This window comes from Dromiciops gliroides, chromosome 1, assembly GCF_019393635.1.
Source record: "Dromiciops gliroides isolate mDroGli1 chromosome 1, mDroGli1.pri, whole genome shotgun sequence".
Taxonomy (NCBI): domain Eukaryota; kingdom Metazoa; phylum Chordata; class Mammalia; order Microbiotheria; family Microbiotheriidae; genus Dromiciops; species Dromiciops gliroides.
Window position 1 is genome coordinate 126949307 of NC_057861.1, and position 21567 is coordinate 126970873.

Here is a 21567-nt window from a genome sequence, read left to right on the forward strand (position 1 = left end):
AGAGGGAGATATTTCTGCAGCCTAAAACTACTTGGGAGGTTTTCAGGAAAGATCTGTGACACTTGGTTGGAGTTGCTGCACAGGCAGGCATTGATCTTGGCGGGAGCACCAGCTGTGGGCTGAGGATGCAGCAGCACCTAGGAAAGCTTGTATCCCAGAATAGTAAAAGGGACAACTGATCAGAAAGAGATAACACTGGTGCAGCTGGCATTGAATGACAACTCTATTGCCCATAAGTAGTTCTGGGTCCCATTTCCAGGAAGGAGAGTAAGTCTTATGATATTTCACAAAAGAGCAAATTCCCTGGTCACAGTTATAAAGCCAACAGGAGTGCTAGCACTTGTGGCTACAGAGGAGCAGGAGCCCTTCTTGGGTAAAAACCAGAAGACAGACCAAAAGAACAATTATCACACCTCTCCCAGGATAACACAACAAAATTCTGCAGAAGCCGAGAATTAGCTTTGATAAAGCAGCAAAAGAAGAAGAAGAAGAAGAAGAAGAAGAAGAAGAAGAAGAAGAAGAAGAAGAGAGATTAAAGCTTTGAAAATGGACAACCAACAACAACAAGAGCAACAAAAGGACTTTACCATTGTAAGGGGCTAAAATTCTAGCTAGTCTGTCTAAAATATTTAATGAATGGTCACCAATAAATTATAAGCTTTAGCAAGAGTTTAGACTTTTAAGCATTTATTAAGGAGAATGAGAATTTGGTGAAGAGAAAGAGAAAGGCCTAGATTCATCTATCTATTAAAGGGAGAGCACATTTCTAGCTCCACTCTCCACCAGCATCCTGAGGAAACAGTGAGAGAGAGCCAGCCTTGCCCCCTCGTCCTCCCACAAGCAAACGTCACTTCCTGATGCCAAAGAAAAGCTGCATGGTCGTGCCCTCAGAGGCCTTCTCCTCATGGCAGAGCTTTCCTACAGTAAATCTCCAGCAGGTGGCATCATTCCAATCATTTCACCATAAAAAGGTGCTCTGATTGCAGACATAAGAATGAGACATTGACTTAGAAGACATCAATGTGAAAATAGCCACAAGCAAAGTATTAAAGAAAACGCTAATTGGAATAAAGGAAAGTAACAATTCCAGGAAGAGAAAGAAAAAGATGAGTAGTAGAGAAATTATTTGGGAAATCAATGAGGAGGATTTATATATATATGTGTGCGTGTGTGTGTGTGTGTGTGTGTATAATATGTATATGTATGTGTATGGGTGTATATATACACCCATCCATATACATATATGTATATATTTATATCTGTGTGGATGCATATATGTATATATATATGTATATGCATATGCATATATGTATAATGAAAAGAATTGACAGCTTGCTAAAAGCAGTAAAAAATTACTGAAGAACCTAATTTTTAAAAATAGTATTTACATAATGACAAAAGAGCTGCAAAAATTCATGGAAGAGAAGAACTCCTTAAAAGGGACTATAAGTCAAATTAAAAATTATGTACAAAAGCTCACTGAAGAAAATAACTCCTTAAAAATTAGAATTGGACAATTTGAAGCTTTTAACTACATGAGACTTTAAGAAACAATAAAACAAAATCAAAAGAATAGAAAAAAATAGAATAAAAAGATTTTTCTCTACTGTCTTGTCCATCATCTCTCTTGTCTTTTCCCTCAAACACATATTGAGCAATTGCTTTCAGTTCCCCGATATTCTTTTCATGCCATCCAGGACAGTATTTCAGAAAATACTCAGTAATATTTGGAAGAGACTGATTAACAAAAGCAGCATTTATCATTCTAGCATCCCTGGGGTTTATAGGGTCAAGTCTAGCAAATCTTCTAGCACTCTTACACAGTCTGTCATAAAACCTCATAGGAGTCTCATCTTTTTCTTGAACTGTCTCTTGGAACTTACTGTGGTTCTCTGGTCTTTCTGAGAAAAGTTCCATTCCTCTAATTAGGTTATTCCTAGCCTGTTTTAGTTGGTTCATACCTGCTAGAATATTAGGATCCCATCCAGGATCTTGCATGGGCCATGTTCCCCCTCCTCCTGGACCTACCACCACATGATTGGTTATCTCTATAATTCCTCTTTTCTCTCCTTCTGACAATAGGACATCCATCATGTCTTGTACATCTGTCCAGGTAGGATTATGCCCATGAAAAATAGATTTAAACTGATCTATAACTGCTATGGGGTCATCATCAAAACGAGGAGTAGTTTGCCTCCACATAGCTAAATCAGAAGGTCTGAAAGGGTGATGTTCTCTAATATATAGCAAATTTCCCTGAGCATTTAACTGAGGCTTTTCTATCAAGGGAAAAGCAGAAACTGAGGCATGTTGGGATATTGGAACATCCTTTTTCTCCTCGCTCATCCTATCCTTCACTCCTTCTACAGGGTCAAAATAAGAAGGAGGAGCTGATGGTGCACTGACTACAGGATAGAGTGCAGTGGGTTCACTCTCTTTTTGCTTGCTCTCCTCAGAAATCATAATGGAGAACAATTTCCAATGAACTAGATATTTTAGCTGATCCCACTTTTCCTGGTTTTCTAAAACTTTTTCTATCTTATCTAAAATATAGAGATCAAAAGTCCCATATTTTGGCCAAAAATTCTTAAAATGTTTGCTCCAATTAAAACAATATTTAAGAGCAGTTTCCCTATCAATTTCTTTGGCTGTAATCATTTCTCTGTCCCACATTTCCAAAAATTTTTCCAATGGAGAATCTTTAGGAATAGGTGTTCTACTCAGCCTAGTTCCCATGGGGTACACCAGAGGTGGAAGACTGACCTGGCTCAAACTAGGCAAAAAGGACCAGATACGAGTCCTCCTACCCTCTGGTGGACGGGCTTGATCACCCTATGTGCACACTGGTTAGCCTGGGCCAACCCTGATCCAAAGCCCTCCTAAGACACCTTTTCACGGACCTGATCACTCTGGCAGTCTATGCCACCATGGATCCAAGGTCTTCACTAGAAGACCCGGCCCTCTATACCTACTCACGGTATACTTACGGACCTGATCAGTCTGGTAGCCTATGCTACCATAGATCCAAGGTCTTTATTAAAAAGACCCAGTCCTCTGAACACCTTCCTCAGCCCAATTTTAAATTTTAGTCCCACACACGCACACAAGGGCAGGGAAGACAGACAAACATGTACAGACACACGCCAGTCTACTCGCGTCCTCGGAGGAGACCTTGCGGATTCTGCTTGGCATAAGGACCCCTGAGTAGTCGTCCAGGAACAAACCAGTCCACTGGGCCGTATGCAGTAATCACGAGATAGGCTATTGGCTCAGATACACAACCTTTCGCTTCGTCCGTTTTCCGGCCGAGTCCCTCGCGGGATATCGGAACCGCGTACTCAGGACTCCGCACTCACTTCGTGCCCAGGGCACGTCTCATACTCACACCTCACACACACCTCTCAAACACATACATACACCTTTCAAACACAATCTTACGGACACATTCACAGGATTTATATCTTTCCCACCCAAGTCTACCTTTAAAAATTAAATGCTGTGCGGTTTCACAGAGAACTTCCTCTCCTTCCAGTGCACAGTGAAAAAAGCAGAAGTTCCTCTACAAGTGAAATTGTGGGCAAGCAGAGAATGAATTACAGCCTTTTAAAAAAAATCCAATTAAAATTAATTTAGAATCAGAAGGCACTAAATAATAAAATGAATATCACAATCTGCAGCTTGTGGATACTCACCAGCCTGGAAGGTTGAACCTGTGAGAATCTGTGCCCAGATTTCTCTCCCTCAAGAAAGGACTTAGGGCAAAAGGCCCTTTTCTGGAGCGCTCCTAAGTGAAGTCCCAAGTTGGAGAAGAGGAACCAGAGTAACAGAATTACTGCAGGATCACGTCGGGGTCACCAAATTGTCGCGGAAAAAATTTTAAGTCCGATGGAAGAATGAAAATAAGGCTGAAGCAAATAGGTTTATTGAGAGAGGGCCAGTCCCTCAACTAAACCGGTCATCCAGGCTTTGGGCCTGAAAGACCCAGAAGTACAAACTACATAGGTTTATATACCCTGGGGGACATTATCTAAAATTAGGACATAGTCTTGAGTAATGACAAGGGATCAGCACTATGATATCAATAGGGTGGATCATTGTTAGGCCAGTGTAAAGCGGCATAAACAGTAGGCCAGTGTAAAGCGGCGTGAACAGTATTACTGACCACCTACAGACCCTGTGACATTTCCTAGGGCGGATATCACAAGATCTATTACACTATGTCATAGGAAAATTGAGAAACATGGAAAAAGGACTTGACCTAGTAACTTTATGCAATCTATATGAATCACAATTATTTTTTGTTAATATATTGATTATTATTTTAATTAAATCACTTTAAACTATAGTGAATCTCTTATAACTAAGGGACGGGGAAAATCTCACTCACACAGCTCTCATGTTAAAGAAATGGGAACTAGGAGCACAACTGTGGGTAATTTACCCAGCAAAAGTAAGTATAATATTTCCAGGGAAAAATGGATGCTTAATGAAATAGAGGACTTTCTTGCATTCCTGATGAAAAGATCAGACCTAAATAGAAAATTTTACCTTTGAATATGATTCAAGAGAATAATAAGAAAGTAAAGATAAAAGAATAATCACAAGGGGTTCAGGAAAGGTAATCTGTTAACATTCTTATATAGGAAGATAGGATTGTCAGAAGGTGCAAGTGAATACAAAAATGTGGGGGTAAGAAGGATACTCTGGTTTAAGGGGGAAAAGAGGTTGAAGAAAAAAAAAGTCCTCATATTAAAAGAGCTGTGCAAAGAAGAACTTTTATAATGAATGGGGAATTGAAGGGACATGCTTAACCTCTTATCTGTCAGATTACCCATGCCAAGATCACTCCTCTCTTTTTATTCCTCTATTAGCACACACCCTGTTTTCCAGAGCTAAGGTCTAGAAAGTAAGATGCACCCTGAGTTTGGCACTACAATTCTTTGCAAGCACTCTCTGGATAAACTCAGTCACAGAAAAATTCCTGATTTGTTTCACACTAGCGCCAAGTATTCTCTGAACTTGCAAAAGCACTTGCACTACCCATATTGCTATCATGAAGTCTGGGTATGAATCAAATTTGTCTCATTGTTGCTGTTATCCCTTACTGTCAGGGTTCCTACTCAGTGGATAGACAATATTTTTCCACACTAAAGTGGGTGTCCTAGTAGAGAGTGCCCCAGCACCTGTTTCTAGTTTCAATCCTACAATGGAATTAAGCTTTTTGAACTTGTGATCAATATTGTCACTTTGGTTTTATTTTGTTATTTCTGAGTTATCTCTGACTGTGATATGTGAGCTCTTTGGTATTTTTAAAGTTATCAACCATTACATAACCTCTGTGGCACTTTTGTCATTTGTTTTCAATGTTGACACATCAGAATTAAGAGGGAAGAGTATACACACATACATAGACATATATACACATATGCCCTTAAGTTCAATATTTGTACAAGAGAAAAGACATCACACATACACATTTTACCTACCTCAAAGGCCTATGGAAACAAGCATATGATGAATTGGTAGTTGGGATACAATAAAGTTGTAGTCACAACCTTGTACACAGATAGCTCAAACCATAGGGTCATCTTCTCACTGAACTAAAGCAGCAGTGAGATTTGGCAGCCTCAAATGTGTCTGAGCAGGCTTTTTAAGGACAATACTGCTCACTTTCTAGAGTGAGGAAGGGGCTAGGAAAGGTTGCCTACACATTGTCTGTTTCAACCCATGCTAGCCTTCTTTCCATGGCAGGTAAGGATCTTAACCTGTGGTCAAAAAACAAACAAACAAACAAACAAGCAAACAAACAAATAAATTAAAAAAAGAAAAAGGACAAAAAATTTTGAGAATATGATTCCATTTGCTATTGGTACATGGAATGTGTGCTAGCTTAAGGACAACATGAAATCCAGGATACCTAAAAGATGAACAGCTCATGTTGAAGATGTTAGAACCATGGACCCCTGCCCCTGCCAAGAAAGAATTCAACTTTTCTAAGGTCAAATTGGCATTCAGGAAGTTGAATAGTAGTTCATAGTCGACCTTTAAGTCATGTCAATCAATGGACTTGTATGCTATCAGCCAATTGGCTTGGACCTGTGTGTGGGGACCTCCCCACTTTCTGTTCCACAGAAAGCTTCTGGTCAAACTGAGTGAGACTATTTTTCTTGGGAAACATGAGTGGATAGGTGAAGGAGCTCTTTCTCTCTCTTTTGAGCGTAGATCTGAGCTAGGGATTTTTTTCGATTCTTTCAGAGACATGTGCTTTCCCTTCTTTACTAATTTCTAATATACTTTAATAAATGCTTAAAAGCCTTAACTGTTGCTGAATTTATAAGTAAATCCTAACTGGTTTCCCCAAACACACACACTCACTGGGAGGGAGGTAAGGACATACACATTAGATTTTAATCATCACAAAGAGAACTCATCAGGTATCAAAACAAAAAAGTATCCCTGAGTGAAACAAAGCTTGCAAATGAAGGGAAAGTGACTGAAGTTGAAGCTGGACACACATTTTTCTTGATTAACTAAAATGATAAGGAGCAGCATGAAGTTGCTGTAAGTTTTGCAATCAAAACCAATCTAGGCAATAAGCTTGTATGACTATCAAAATGAGTGAATGAAAGACTCATGACAATGCATTTGCCACTTGCAGTAAAGTGCCATGACACAATTATCAGCATATGTGATCTAATCATGATCCTTATGAAGTAAAAAAAAAAATTATGAAGACCTGGAGACCCTTGTCATCAATGTGACAAAAAAAGGACAATCTTTTATTGCAGGTGACTTTAATGCCAGAGTAGGTACAGAGTATCAGACATGGGAGTGAGTCCTTGGGAGGAAAATACTTGAAAGCAGCAACAGACACTTACTATTGGAGACATGTGTGTCTCGTGAACTCATCACCAACACTCTCTTTTATTTACCTAAACTCTATAAACCTTTGTACACACACCGTCACAACAAACATTGCCATTCAATATACTGTCTCATTAAAAGGAGAAGATACAGATAGGACTGTGAGAATAACAAAGACAATGTATGTTCCAGACAACTAGACTGATCACAGACCCATCCAGGCTAAACATTTACATTCAACGGAAGTGGCAGCCCAATGCAAGATGACTATCAAAAGTCAATATCAACAGATTAGAACATGTTTCTCAGTTTGTTGCTATCTTTGACAGAAAATTTTGTCTACACAAAGTCAGCAATAGTAGAGGAGAAAAGTAATGGATAGCTTTCAGAACTTTGGGGCATACCACCACATTTACTTATCTATGACAGAATACTCACAAAGATCTAGGTGATTTGACAAAAATGATGGGGAAATTCAGAATCTGATAAATGAAAAACGAGAGCTGCACAGGGTTTAATATCAGGACAGTTCATCCATCTCTAAGAAAACAGCTTTTTACACCATCAAAATTAAAGTGCAAATGAAGCTTAGAGAAATGAAGGATTCTTGACTCATGAACAGGGCAGATGAAATTCAGTTCCCTGCTGATAGTAACACACCAATGCACTTTTATAATTCCTTGGAGGTGATTTATGGGCCAAAGACTTATGGTATATCTCAACCACTCTGTCTGGGCTCATGGAGCCGCATTGATTATTTATAAGGACATAATCTTGGAGAAATGTGCTAAATACTTCCATGGTTGTCTCAACAGACCATAATCAATCCATGCTGGAGCTATTGACCATATGTCTCAGGTTGAAGTCACTCTCTAGACAAACTTCCAAATGAAGAAGAGGTTTTCAATGTCATTAGATTCCTCTCATGTGGCAAAGTGCCTGGCATTTCTTGTACTCAAGCTTAGATTAACAAAGCAGGGGTTACACTGATCATACACAAACTGATGGAAAAACATTTTAGGTTATATGGCAAAAAATTATCCCTCAGGAGTTAAAGGATGCCTACACTGTCTATATCTATAAAGGAAAAGGAAATGGGTTGTTCTATAACCATAACAGGGAGGTCTCTGCAGTAGTCTTTGCTGGCAAGATTCTTGTCAGAGTCCTTAATAGGCTGATTCTTCACCCACAAAATGGTATTTGAAGTGTGGCTTCAAAGGGGCCAAAGAATGATTGATGTGGTGTTTTCTGGTCAACAATTCTAGGAAAAAAAATGTCAGGAGAAGAATAGAGGCCTATAGACATTTGTTGATCTTAGCAAAACCTTTGATTCTGTGATTCATGAGAACTTATGAAAAAATATGGGAAAATCGAATTGCCCAGATAAGATCATCAATATGTTGGTTTTTTGACAGCATGTTTGTATGGGTTCTGGATAATGGACAATGTTCTCATGGATTCATAGTAACCAATTGAGTGAAGCAAGGCTATGTGCTTGCTCCCATATTTTTAGCATGAATTTTTAAATGATGTTAGCAATCACCTTCAAGGAGTACAAAAATGGTACCAAGCTAAGCTACTATTTAACTTGAAAGAGCTACAAGCCCACTAGAAATAATAATTCCTTAAGAATCAGAATTGGGACATCAAAAAGTAGTAATGAAGAATCAAAAGAATAGAAAAGTAGAATAAAATGTAAAATACTTCATCAGAAAAACAACCAACTTGGAAAATTGATTAAGGAGGGACAATTTAAGAATTATTAGAATACCCGAGGGCCATGATAAAAAAAGAACCCTGGAAAGCATATTTTAGGAAATGATTAAGGAGAACTATCTATAGGGGCCAATGTCTTAGAACCAGAGGGAAAAAGTCATTGAAAGAGTCCAACAATAACCTTCTGAAAGAGACGCCAAAAGGAAAACCCCAAGAAATATTATAGCCAAATTCCAGAATTATCAGGTGAAGGAAAAATACCGCAAGTCAAAAGAAAGTTTAAATATGAAGGCACCACAATCAGGATTACACAGGACCTGGCAGCTTCAACATTAAAGGATTAGAAGGCTTGAAATATGATATTGTGCAGGGTAAAAGAAGTTGAATTTCAGCTAAGAAACTACTACCCAGCAAAAGTAATCATAATCTTTCTGGGGAAAAGATGGAAATTCATTGAAATAGGGGACTTGAGAAATTTTCTGATGTAAAGTCCAAAACTAAACTGAAAATTCTACTTTTAAATACAAGACTCAAAAGAAGCATATCAAAGGTTAAACAGACAAAAATTAAACATTATTCAATAAGGTTAAAATGGTTATATCCTTTCAAGGGAAGAAGATGCTTGAGAACAATTTCTCTATAAGGGAAAATAGAAGGAACATACATAAAGAGAGGGTACGGAGGGGCGGCTAGGTGGCGCAGTGGATAGAGCACCAGCCCTGGAGTCAGGAGTACCTGAGTTCAAATCCGGGTTCAGACACTTAACACTTACTAGCTGTGTGACCCTGGGCAAGTCACTTAACCCCAATTGCCTCACTAAAACAAACAAAAAAAAAACCAACCAAAATAAAAAAGAAAGAAAGAGGGTATGGGTATAAGTTTATGACCAGCATCTTATACCATATACCAAAGTAAACTCAAAATGGGGAGATTATTTAGGTATAACTGGTGATATCATAGTAATATTGGAAGAGGAAGGAATAGTTTACCTGTCATATTTATGGAGAGAAGAATTTATAAACAAAGATGAGATAGAGAACATTATGAAATGCAAAATGTATAATTCTGATTTATCACCTTATAGCTATCAGTTTGCCTTATATGACAAAACAAGAAAATGAGAAATTTTGGAGATGTGGGAAAATTTGGACATTAATGCATTGTTGGTGGAGTTGTGAACTGATCCAACCATTCTATAGAGCCATTTGTAAGCATACCCCAAAGGCTATAAAACTGTGCATGCCCTTTGACCCAGTAATACCACTACTAGGTCTGTATCCCAAAGAGATCATAGAAGACAGAAAAATACCCACATGTACACAAATATTTATAGCTGTTCTTTTTGTGGTGGCAAAGATTTAGGAATTGAAGCTATGCTCATAAATTGAGGAATGACTGAACCAGTTGTGGTATATGAATGCAATGGAATACTGTTGTGCTATAAGAAATGATGAGCAAGTACATTTCAGAAAAACCTGGAAAGACTTACATGAACTGATGCTGAATGATGTCAGATGAACATAGAACATATTTTCAACAATAACAACAAGATTCTGTGAAGATCAATTGTGATAGACTTAGCTCCTCTCAGCAATACAAGTATTCATGACAATTCCAAAAGTCTCATGATGGAAAATGCTCTCCATATCCAGAAAATGAAATATGGAGTTTGAATGGAGACCAAATGTACTATTTTCACTTTTTGTTCTTCTTGTTTGTTTGTTTTTTCTTTTGGTTTACCCTTTCTCTTCTGATTATTCTCTCACAACATGACCAATGTAGAAAACATGTTTAACATGATTGCCATGTATAACCTATATCAATTTGCTTGCTATTTTCAGAAGGGGCAAAGGAGAGTGAGGGAGAAAAGTTTGGAAATCAAAATCTCACAAAAATGAATGTTGCACTCTATATTTACATTTAATTTGTAAAAAACAAAATAAAATACTATTAATATATAAAAATACTATTAGAAAAGATAAGATATCATACACAGAAGTCCTTTCCTGAACTAAACTCTCAAGCATTCAAACTCTACTGCATGTAGTGGAAAAACAATGGGCTGACCATATTCTTCAAATGCCCTAAGTATGTTTGCCTAAAAGACTATTTGTAGACAACTCACATGAAAGTCAGAATAATCTAAGATGTTCTCAAAGTCTCTCTGAAGAACTTTGCAATTGATTGTGAGATATGGTAGACGTATGGACCAACCTACATGCCATGCCCACAACAGAGTTGTGCTCTGTAAGCATAGCAGAACTCCAATAACTCAAATGAAACATGAGATTTGTAAATTTAGAGATATCTGCACTCCAAATGTTCAAATGAAACATTGGTGCCTTACCTATGTTTTAGCCTTCTGAATTCATATTGGTCTGATCAGCCATAGTTGGACACACTATGTTGGGGTCAAGCCAACATAGTGATGTCATTTTGGTCCTCCTTGAGAATGAAAGTAAACAATCATATACATGCATGCATACATACATACACATAGACACACACACATGCACTTATACAGACATATTCTCTGCTGGGTAAAAGAAAAATCTCTTATCCGACAGGGAAATAGAAGGGAAAGGAGATAAGAACAATGGAGAGGTGTTAAAATGGAGGAAAAATAAAGAGAGACAGTGGTCCAAAGCAAAATAGATTTCTGAGGAGGGATATGATAAAAAGAGAGAGTGAAGGATAAGCAGAAGAAAATAGGATGGAGGGAAATAGAGTTAGTAATCATAATTGTAAATGTGAATGGGATAAAAGAACTTAGAAAACAGAAATGGATAGCAGAATGGATTAAAAAACAGAATAAAGCAATATGTTGTCTACAAGAGACACAATTGAAACAGAAATACACAGAGATATTAAAAATAATTGGCTGGAGTAGAATCTATTATGCTTCAGATAAAATTTTTTAAAATACCAATCATGATCTCACACAAAGCAAAAGCAAAAATAAACCTAATTAGAAGTGATAATGAGGGAATCTACATTTTGCTAAAAGATAGCATAGATAATAAATGAGGGAATCTACATTTTGCTAAAATGTAGCATAGATAATAAAATAACATAAAATATTTAGGCTTCATAGTAGGTCCTTAATAAATTATCATTGTGGGGTGGAGCCAAAATGGCCTCAGAAAAGCCAGAAAATTGCCTGAGCTACCCCAATTTTCCCTCAAAAAACAACATGAAATTAAACAGATTCTGAAACTACAAAACCTACAAAAAGATAGACAGACACAATCTACCAAATTGAGATGATTTAGAAGACTTCAGGAAAGGTCATTCTCATTCAGGCAAAAGGGTAGCATAGCTTAGCTCAACGCAGCATGGAGGGGGTGTGGGCAAGTCAGCAGGAAGCTCTTGGCCACAGCAGAACAACTGAGGCCCCTTGATGCTGGCCCAACAAGCTTGTAACAAAGTGGGCTGGTTGTGAGATCCACAAGCACCAGTGGAGAGAAAAGGCTGCCAGCTGGAGGGCCACCAATGGGACAGGCATTAGTGGTCTTGACCATCCCAGCTCCTGGAAAAAGGGCAGGGAGCAAGCCCAGGGCAGTGAGAAATCCACAAGACATAGAGGCCTCAGAGTAGAAAGCCAATTATTATAGCCAGTATTTCTGATAAAGGCCTCATTTCTAAAATGTATTGGGAACTAAATCAAATTTATAAGAATCAAAGTCATTCCCCAATTGAGAAATGGTCAAAGGATATGAACAGGTAGGTTTATGATGAAGAAATCAAAACTATCTATTTCCATATGAAAAAAATGCTCTATATCACTATTGATTAGAGAAATGCAATTTAAAACATTTCTGAGATGCTACATCATACATATCAGATTTGTTAATATGACAAAAAAGGAAAAATAATAAATGTGGGAGAAGCTGTGGAAAAATTGGAACACTAATGCATTGTTGGTGGAGCTGTGAAATGATGCAACCATTTTGGAGAGGAATTTGGAACTATGCCCAAAGGGTTAAAAAGCTGTGCATACCCTTTGACCCAGCAATACCACTATTAGGTCTTTTCCCCAAAGAGATCATCAAAATGGGAAAAGGACCCACATGTACAAAAGTATTTACAGCTGCTGTTTTTGTTGTGGCAAGAAACTGGAAATTGAGTGGATGCCCATCATTTGGGGAATGGCTGAACAAGTTGTGGCACATGAATGTATTGGAATACTAGTGTGCAGTAAGAAATGATGAGCAGGTGGGTTTCAGAGAAGGACTTACATGAACTGAGGCTGAGTGAGATGAGCAGAAGCAGGACCACATTGTACATAGTATCAACAACATTGTGCATTGATCAGCTGTGATAGACCTGACTCTTCTCAGCAGTGCAATCATCCAAGATAGTTCCAAATGACTCATGATGGAAAATGCTCTCCAAATCCAGAAAAAAAGAACTATGGAATCTAGATGCAGATTGAACCACAGTATTTTTTTTTTGTTTTGGTTTTGGTTTTCTTTTTTGAAGTTTTTCCTTTTTGCTCTGATTCTTCTTTCACAGCATCACTAATGCCGAAATATGTTGAATATGATGGTATGTATATAACCTATATCATATTTCACTGCTGTCTTGGGGAGGAGGGAGGAAGAGGAGAGAGGGAGAAAAATTTGGAACTGGAAACTTATAAAAACAAATATTGAACACTATCTCTACATGTAACTAGAAAATAATAAAATGCTTTTATGGAAATGAAAAAAAAAAACTGGTGAGAGTAAGAAGGGGGTAAGAACACCCAAAAGTTTCCAACCATTAGAAGTAACATAAAGGATGATGTAAATCATGAGTTCTTAACTTTTTTTGTTGCATTATAGACATCTTTGACTGTTGAAAAAAATTCTCATTGACTGATTTATTTGGCGCAGAGAAAATAGGATGCACTGGAATTTATTACTTTTAGTAAAATCATTGGGATAAAGAAAACATAGAAATTGTGATCATTTGATTAGAGGGAATTAGAGGGAAAAATATAGTAAATTGGAATCAGATAAGCTTGACACAGGAGATAAAAAATATGGAGCGCAAATTAAAGTGCTTTTAATTAAACCATTTTTTTAACATAACTGAATCTTTAATGTGTTCCTCCAAAAAAAGGAGTTTTTTGCTTTTCTTTTACTTCCCAAGTTCATCAAATTCTAGAGAGATGTTTATCTTAAGATGATCTAAAGAATCCCCTGTCATCTTGTGAGAAATAGGAATTTAGACGCTTAATGTACCTGTAAGAGTAAAAGGATATTTTTTCAAATATAGATAGATAGATAGATATTTAAGCAAGAAGGCAGCCTATTAATCTTTTCACAGTAACCTACTTCTGTTTAGGTCATATTGTCCCCAGTTCTCTCATTCTGCTCTCCTAGAATCTGTTTTTTTAATGAACCCAAGTCTACCTTCCTCTTCAAGGTTCTATAATACCAAAAGGTTCCATAGTACCAAATTTTGATAAGGACTGAGAAGTAATGTTTGTTCCTTGGGATTATAAATTCCAAGATGAAAGTCAATTCTTGAACCTCTAATTATACTTATCACAGTTCTGTTTGTCTATTTTCCTTGAGGAAGAATGTGATATCCCGAGTATATTTAGAATTCTATTTTCATATATATTTTCATATATATTTCCATGACCTAGAGAGAGACTTGACATTTTTTAGACTGATTACCAAGTCCCTTATGTAGCTGAATATATACAATTAGAGATTTGAATCAGAAGCTGTACAATATGATGCTGTCATCATTTGATGGTTAAAGCACTGCATTAGATGTCAAAAAATAAAGGCCTCCTGAAACTAATTTTTGAAGTGACTTTAGAAAAATTCTTTGACCTCAATGGGCATTATTTTCAACACATGTAAAATAATGGAGTATGACTAATTTATGTTTCATTTCCTTTTCAGATCTGACACTGCTATTACTCTCTGATTTAGGAATGTATTCTAAGGGAATATAAAATTTTAAATCTACCCAAAGAAGGCTCTGTATACGTGTGCACTGATTTGGCTCACCATGATATATCCTAACAGGAGTTGTAAGTACACAATAACATGTGTTCACATAGTTTTGCTTCCCTAGGCAACTCCAGACAGATAGAAGGAAATTTCTGAGAGTTATAATGGCAATATAACATAATGTAAATAGCTTTAGACTTAGACTTGGAAGATCTGGAATTGAAACCCTAGTTGTGTGAGTTAGAAAAAAAAACTGTTTAAATTTTAAGACATGTTTTTCATCATCTATAAAAAGATGATGACTTTAGTAGACAGATGATCTTTCAATTTTTTAAAAACCAAATTATTTCATAGTTTCCAACTGAGGACACCAGTTAACCCATGTCTTGGTCCTAGATGTACTTGAGGGGTAGCTAATTGACACAGTTAATATAGCACTGGACTCTAAGTTCAAATCTCATCTCAGACACTTAATAGCTGTATTATCCTGGGCAAGTCACTTAACCCTTTTTTGCCTTAGTTTCCTCATTTTCCAAATGAGCTAAAGTAGGAAATGGCAAACTACTCCAGTATCTTTCCCCCAAAATCCCCAAATCGGATCATGAAGTGTTGGACATGATTTAAAATGACTCAACAACACAGATATATTTAAAGACAAACATGCAAGTCATTCCTAATAGAAACACCTGGTCAATGCCAATGATACTGGAAGTAGTCATCATAGATAGCATTTATGTAGTGCTAACTATGTGACAGACACTTTCTAATTCTTTTACAATTTTTATCCCATTTGATTTTTTTTTTAGCAACAAATATTTATTTTATTTTTTCTAGTTACATGTAAGGGTAGTTTTCAACATTCATTGTCATAAGATTTGGAGTTCCAAATTTTTCTCCCTCGTTCCCTCCCTTTCCTCCCCCCTCCACAAGATCTCAACTAGATTATATATGTACAATCCACAAGTATTCTTTTTATCAGTTATTTCTATGGGGGTGGATAGTAAGCTTTGTCATTAGTCCCTTGGGATTGTCTTGGATCATTGCATTGCTGAGAGTAGTTAAGTCATTCACAATTGCTCATTGAACGATCATGCTTTCACTATGCACAATGTCCTCCCAGCTCTATTCTCTTCACTATACATCAGTTCATGAGTCTTTCCATGTTTTTCTTGGGTCGTCCTGTTTGTTATTTCCTATAGCACAAGACCATTCCACCACAATCATAGAGCACAGCTTCTTCCATCATTCCTCAATTTGTGGACATTCACTTGATTCTCAATTCTTAGCCACCACAAAGAGTTGCTATAGATATTTTTTGTACAATTTTCCCCCCTTTTCTCTTTTTCATGATTACTACTGTTAACTATTTCCCTTTCATCCTATTCCCTTCCCATGATATTTATTATATTATGAATCTTCTTTCATTCTATCCCTCTTCAAATGGTATTTGCTTCTGTCTGTCCCCTCACCCAATCTGCCCTTCCTTCTTTTGCCCCTCTCTCTTTATCCCCTTCCCCTCCTATTTTTCTGCAGGGTTAGAGAGATCACTCCACCCAATTTGGTATGTTTGTTACTCCCTCCTTGAGCCAATTCTAATGAGACTGAGGTCTTTGAGACAATTCTGATGAGTGTTAGGCTCCTTTACTGCCCAAATCAAATAGATTACTCCATCCAGTTGGGTGTGTGTGCTAGTCCCTCCTTGAAGAAACTCTGATGAGTTTAAGGTCTTTAAGCCTTTTCTGATGAGTGTAAACTTCAATTACTGCCCTGCTCCTCTCCCATCTCTTCCCCTACTCCAGCCTTTTCCTGTTTCTTTCATGTAGGATTTCACCGCTGCCCTTCTCCCTCCCCCAGTGCATTGCCCTCACCCCTCAATTTAACCCTAAAGATGTCATCATGGGGCAGCTGGGTGACACAGTGGACAAAGCATCCACCCTGAACCCAGGGTGATCCCAGTCAAAACCGAGCCTCAGACACAAGACAGTCACCCACTGCATGACCCCAGGTATGTCCCCAAACTCCAATTTTTTATGCTTCTCTAGGGACACCTCAATCTTCCTTGTCACTAAAAAAACTTTCTATGGTCCTCACATTTCTCTGTCTGCTCATCTTGCCTTTTTTTTTTTTTACTTGACTTTTAGCTCCTTAAATTGGGGCACTGTTTCCAGGCTGCACTGTCCCAAGCTTCAGAAGTCCCAGGTGGTATGATTTAAGGAGGATAAGGTTCTTCACTGGCCTGGCCTGGTCCATAGGTGACTCCAGACCAACTTGCTAATCAACCAGCTTTGTGTGCTGTGGTTGTCAGCTCTGATGAGCCTGTGCCCCTCCCCGACCTGGGCCACTGCTACTCAAGCCTACCTCCAGGTTCCCAGCAGGGGTGAAAAACCCAAGTTCTGCCTCAGGACCAGCATAGACCCCTGTAGTCTCCCCCTGCCAAGGGCTCAGCCCTCTCACCAGACTGTGAGCTTAGTTCCAGATGACACTGGAGCTTCAGCTGATTCAGAGCCTCTGGTGGTCTCCTCTGGTGTGGCCTTCCTGGGACTGGATCTGTGTCAGGGTGACTATGGAGTTGGGCTCTACTCCTGTATCAGCTCAGAAGCTCCCTCCTTCTGACCTTCCAAGCCATTCTTGGTTAGAAGGTGATTTCAACACATTCTTCTGTGGGTTTTGCTGCTCCAGGCATTGTCCTTTGTCATCATTTGGATGTTTTTTGGAGTGATCCTGTCATGAGTTTGAGAGCTCACTGCCTTTCCTCTGCCACCTTGGCTCCACCCCCTTTTGAATTTCACAACAACCCTGAGGGGTAGGTGCTATTATGATTCCTATTTTACAGGTGAGAAAATTGAGGCAAATAGTGATTAAGTGACTTGCTCATGATCACATAACTAGTAAGTGTCTAAGGCAGGATTTTAACTTGGAAATATGAGTTGTCCTGACCCAGTCCTGGAACTCTTTCCCGTATGCCACCTCACTGACCTAATACATGTTTCTGATAGCTGTAAGATAATATTAGCCAACAAACTGTAGAAGTTATCAGCACCAATGAGGCCTGGGAGATAATTGTTAAACAGAAATAGAAATATAACCTTGCAGAAATATTTATTTTGTAAACCACAAATTAACATTATCTGTATTTTACTATATTTTTATGTATTTTCTTAAACATTTCTCAGTCAGGTTTTGACCAGTCTCCAGAGTTTTGGGGACCATTAGTTTGACACCTCTTTCCTAGAACAGTTTAAAGACCAACTAGATAAAGTGCTCATCAAGGGGAAACCTTCATATAAGGAAATCTCCAGGACTCTACTTCATCAATTGCACTAACAGGAAACAGAACACTTTTGGCCTCAAATTTCCATACCTATAGGGTAAAGATTGAGTTGGTTTTTATTCTGGTTCAAGTAACCAAAATGAAGCCTACTTCCCAACTGAGCTGATTAGATGAATATACAAAAGCCAAAGGTGAAAGCCTTGATTCTATAAGAGATAGTCTCTCTCTCAGGTCTGGGTGAATATTATGCTTCAAGAAAGTGGCTTAAATATTAGTAATAATTCCACAGCTTCTGGCAGCTAAAATTCAGAGGTTTTCAAATTATCATAGTTGTGAGCTCCATTCAAATTGTAATGGGAGGAGTTGACAACCTGATTTCTCCCTAGAACTGTTGATCAAATTATAAAATGAAAGTACATAAAACAGAGGCAATGAGTTATTAAAGTATTTTTAAAAGTGCAAAAGAGTATGTGTGTGTGTTTCTTTTATGAGATGTAAAGATTCTTTTTTATTAAGTTTGTCAGATTTTAAGGTCTATTATCCATTGTATAGGGAAAAAAAAGATTGTTCACACAACTGTTCATTATTTATAAAACAAGATACATTCCCTAGGAAGTCAGTTGAAGTTGTATAAAGCTCTAAGGTGTATGATTACTAGCAGTCAAGAAGAGAGCTATATATGTTTGTGTATGTATATATGTATATGCATTTGCATATGTGTGTGTATATATATATATAAATATATATATATATATATATATATATATTAAAAGACTGTGGATCTCTTATCTTAATATTCATATTTTATAAGTAAGGAAACCGAGTACCAAAGAGGTAAAATCATTTTCCTCTGCTCATCCTAGAAGTGGTAATTGACAGAGACAGAATATATATCTACATTTCCTGACTCCAACTTGTATATTCTCCCTACTGTACCTCACCCCTTTTTTTCATTTATAAGGTACATACATATTTCAGTCTTTATAAATCACAACTATGATGGAAAAAAAAGAAAGGATCAGGCTATGGACTGAAATAGACATTGTTAAATGCTGAGTAATGACTAAGATCCTAAGGATAAGTGTATCAGAAGAGTAAAACATGTTAAAATTAAGGCACACCCAGATGATGAAACAAACCACATGCTTTCCCAAATTGCCAAGAAAGTGATATCATTTTGGTAGTGTATCACCATACTATAGGATTATAATGTTATCATTATAAGTGCCTTCTGATGACCCAGGGATAAATCCTGTATTGTGTCCTACCAGTTAATTTAATCTTTTTATTTTCCAAACCTTTACTATCTACACACACACACACACACACACACACACACACACACACACACACACACAAAGGCACACATCCTTGCTTTTTCTCTCAAGTATGTATCTAGGTTTCTGCTGCTTAAGGACAATGAATTTCTTATGCAACCTAAACTTTTTTGATGCAGTAGTTCTTATTTATATTTTAAATACCTCTAAAAGAGAACCACTTTTGTGGTGATGTGTCCCAAGCCATATAAAAAATATAGATAGGGGAAGCTAGGTGGTGCAGTGGATAAAGCACTGGCCCTGGATTCAGGAGGACCTGAGTTCAAATCCGGCCTCAGACACTTGATATTTACTAGCTGTGTGACCCTGGGCAAGTCACTTAACCCTTATTGCCCCACAAAAAAAAAGAAAAGATATTTGGATGACACATAGATAGATAGATGGATAAATAGATGGATAGATAGATGATATATAGATAAAGATAGACAGACACATAGAGGCAGACAGACATAGCTTTTAACAAATCACTAGTGTTTTTGAAAAACTCTTTGCCTCTTATATTTATGCTCAATTCATCCTTCCTTAATCAATATTTACACTGAGAGGGGCAGCTAGGTTGCTCAGTGGATAGAGCACCGGCCCTGGATTCAGGAGGACCTGAGTTCAAATTCGGCCTCAGACACTTGACACTTACTAGCTGTGTGACCCTGGGAAAGTCACTTATCCCCCATTGCCCCACAAAATAAATAAATAAGGATTTTTTTGACTCATTGAATATGTATTTTTTAAAAAAAATATTTACATTGAGATGTTTTGTCTGAGAAGACAACTTTGAGTATTTCATTATAGAGTTTAAATCTTCTCAAAAGATTATTTCATTGTTTCCTATATATTCACTACTTCCTTCAATAAGTAACTACTATTTGCTGGGCTTTGTTCTAAATACTGAATATATGAAGAAAGAAGCAAAACAATCCCTGACTCCAAGGAACTTAAATTCTAAGATGCAGAGGGGGACAATGTGTACAGAGATAAGTAACCTCAAAAATAAAGTAAATAGAATGGGGAAAGAGGGGAGAAATCCTTCATAGAGGAAGCAACACTAGATCTAACCCCTGAAGGAAACATGGGACTCTGATAGTTGATTGGTGAGTATATTCCAGTTTCAATGAGTATATGCCATATATCCCTATGGAAAGGCATACAGAATAGAGATGGGATGTTGAATACTGGGAACAGCAAGTAGCCCAGTTTGGCTGTAACGAAAAGTACATGACCAGTAATAATATGCAAAAAATCCTAACTTAGATGGCAGAATGCTGATTGTTAAGGGCTTCACATGACAAATAATGGACTTTGTATTTTATCCCACAGGAAATATTATCATAGGATCATAGATTTAAAAATGAAATGGAAAAGTTTCTTTCTAGTCAAATAGGTGAGAAGCTAAGAACCAGAGGAGTTAAGTGCCTTATTCAAGATCACATATATAGGAAGTTGCAGGATTAGAACTTTAAATGAGGTCCCTGGATCCAAACTCAGAGATCTTTCCATTTTACAACACTAACTCCAAAGGTGCTACTACAAGGGTTCCTGTCCTGTGACTTCTACCACTTTTCACATGTGCCCAATATGTGTTTTCTCAAGTTGATTCTCATTTAAAAAAAATATTGAATGACCATGAGTTGATTGTTGTGGACTATTTGCTATTAAATGTTAAAAAAAAAATAGGTTCGACTTCTGCTTAGGAGTCATTTGAAAAAGAGAACAGGAGGCTTGGTGAGGGGTGTAGGGCAGAATAAGGAGGAAAATTCTTAGTTCAGTAGAGCCTGTGTATTGGAGAATATGCTGTTCTTTGAATATGACATGCCATGTCCTAACTCGGAATGACTATTTCCCTTGCTTTAACACTCTATCCCCTCATGTAGGCCTCCTGACTTCCATGGTTTCCTTCAAATTTTAGCTAAAGCCTCATATTGTTTGAGAAACTTTTTTCTCATACTCTTTAATTTTAGGATCTTCTCGCCAAGATTACCCCCAATTTATCCTGTATGTAGTCTTTTTGTATACAGTTGCATGTATGTTGGATCTCCCCTTAGATTGAACTTCTTGAAAGAAATGATAGGTCTGTTGTTGGTGGAGATGGTATTTCATTTGTTTTGTTTGTTTTTGATTTTCCTCATATCCACTGTATTCATAGTGCTCAGTATAGCATATTGAAGAATTGTAGCTTGTCATCAGAGTACTGTGCTGAAGCACATTCAATTATAGTCCTATAGATCAACACTAAATCACAGTTCAACTACCTATAGCTAAAGAACACAAACATGTACCAGAGTAAGGTCACAGATCTAGGTACTCTGGAGGACTGCCTTTCTAGAAGTAAAATGATTGGCAATTTAAAATGGAGGAAGTAAAAGACAAGGAAGAAGAAGAAGAAGAAGAAGAAGAAGAAGAAGAAGAAGAAGAAGAAGAAGAAGAAGAA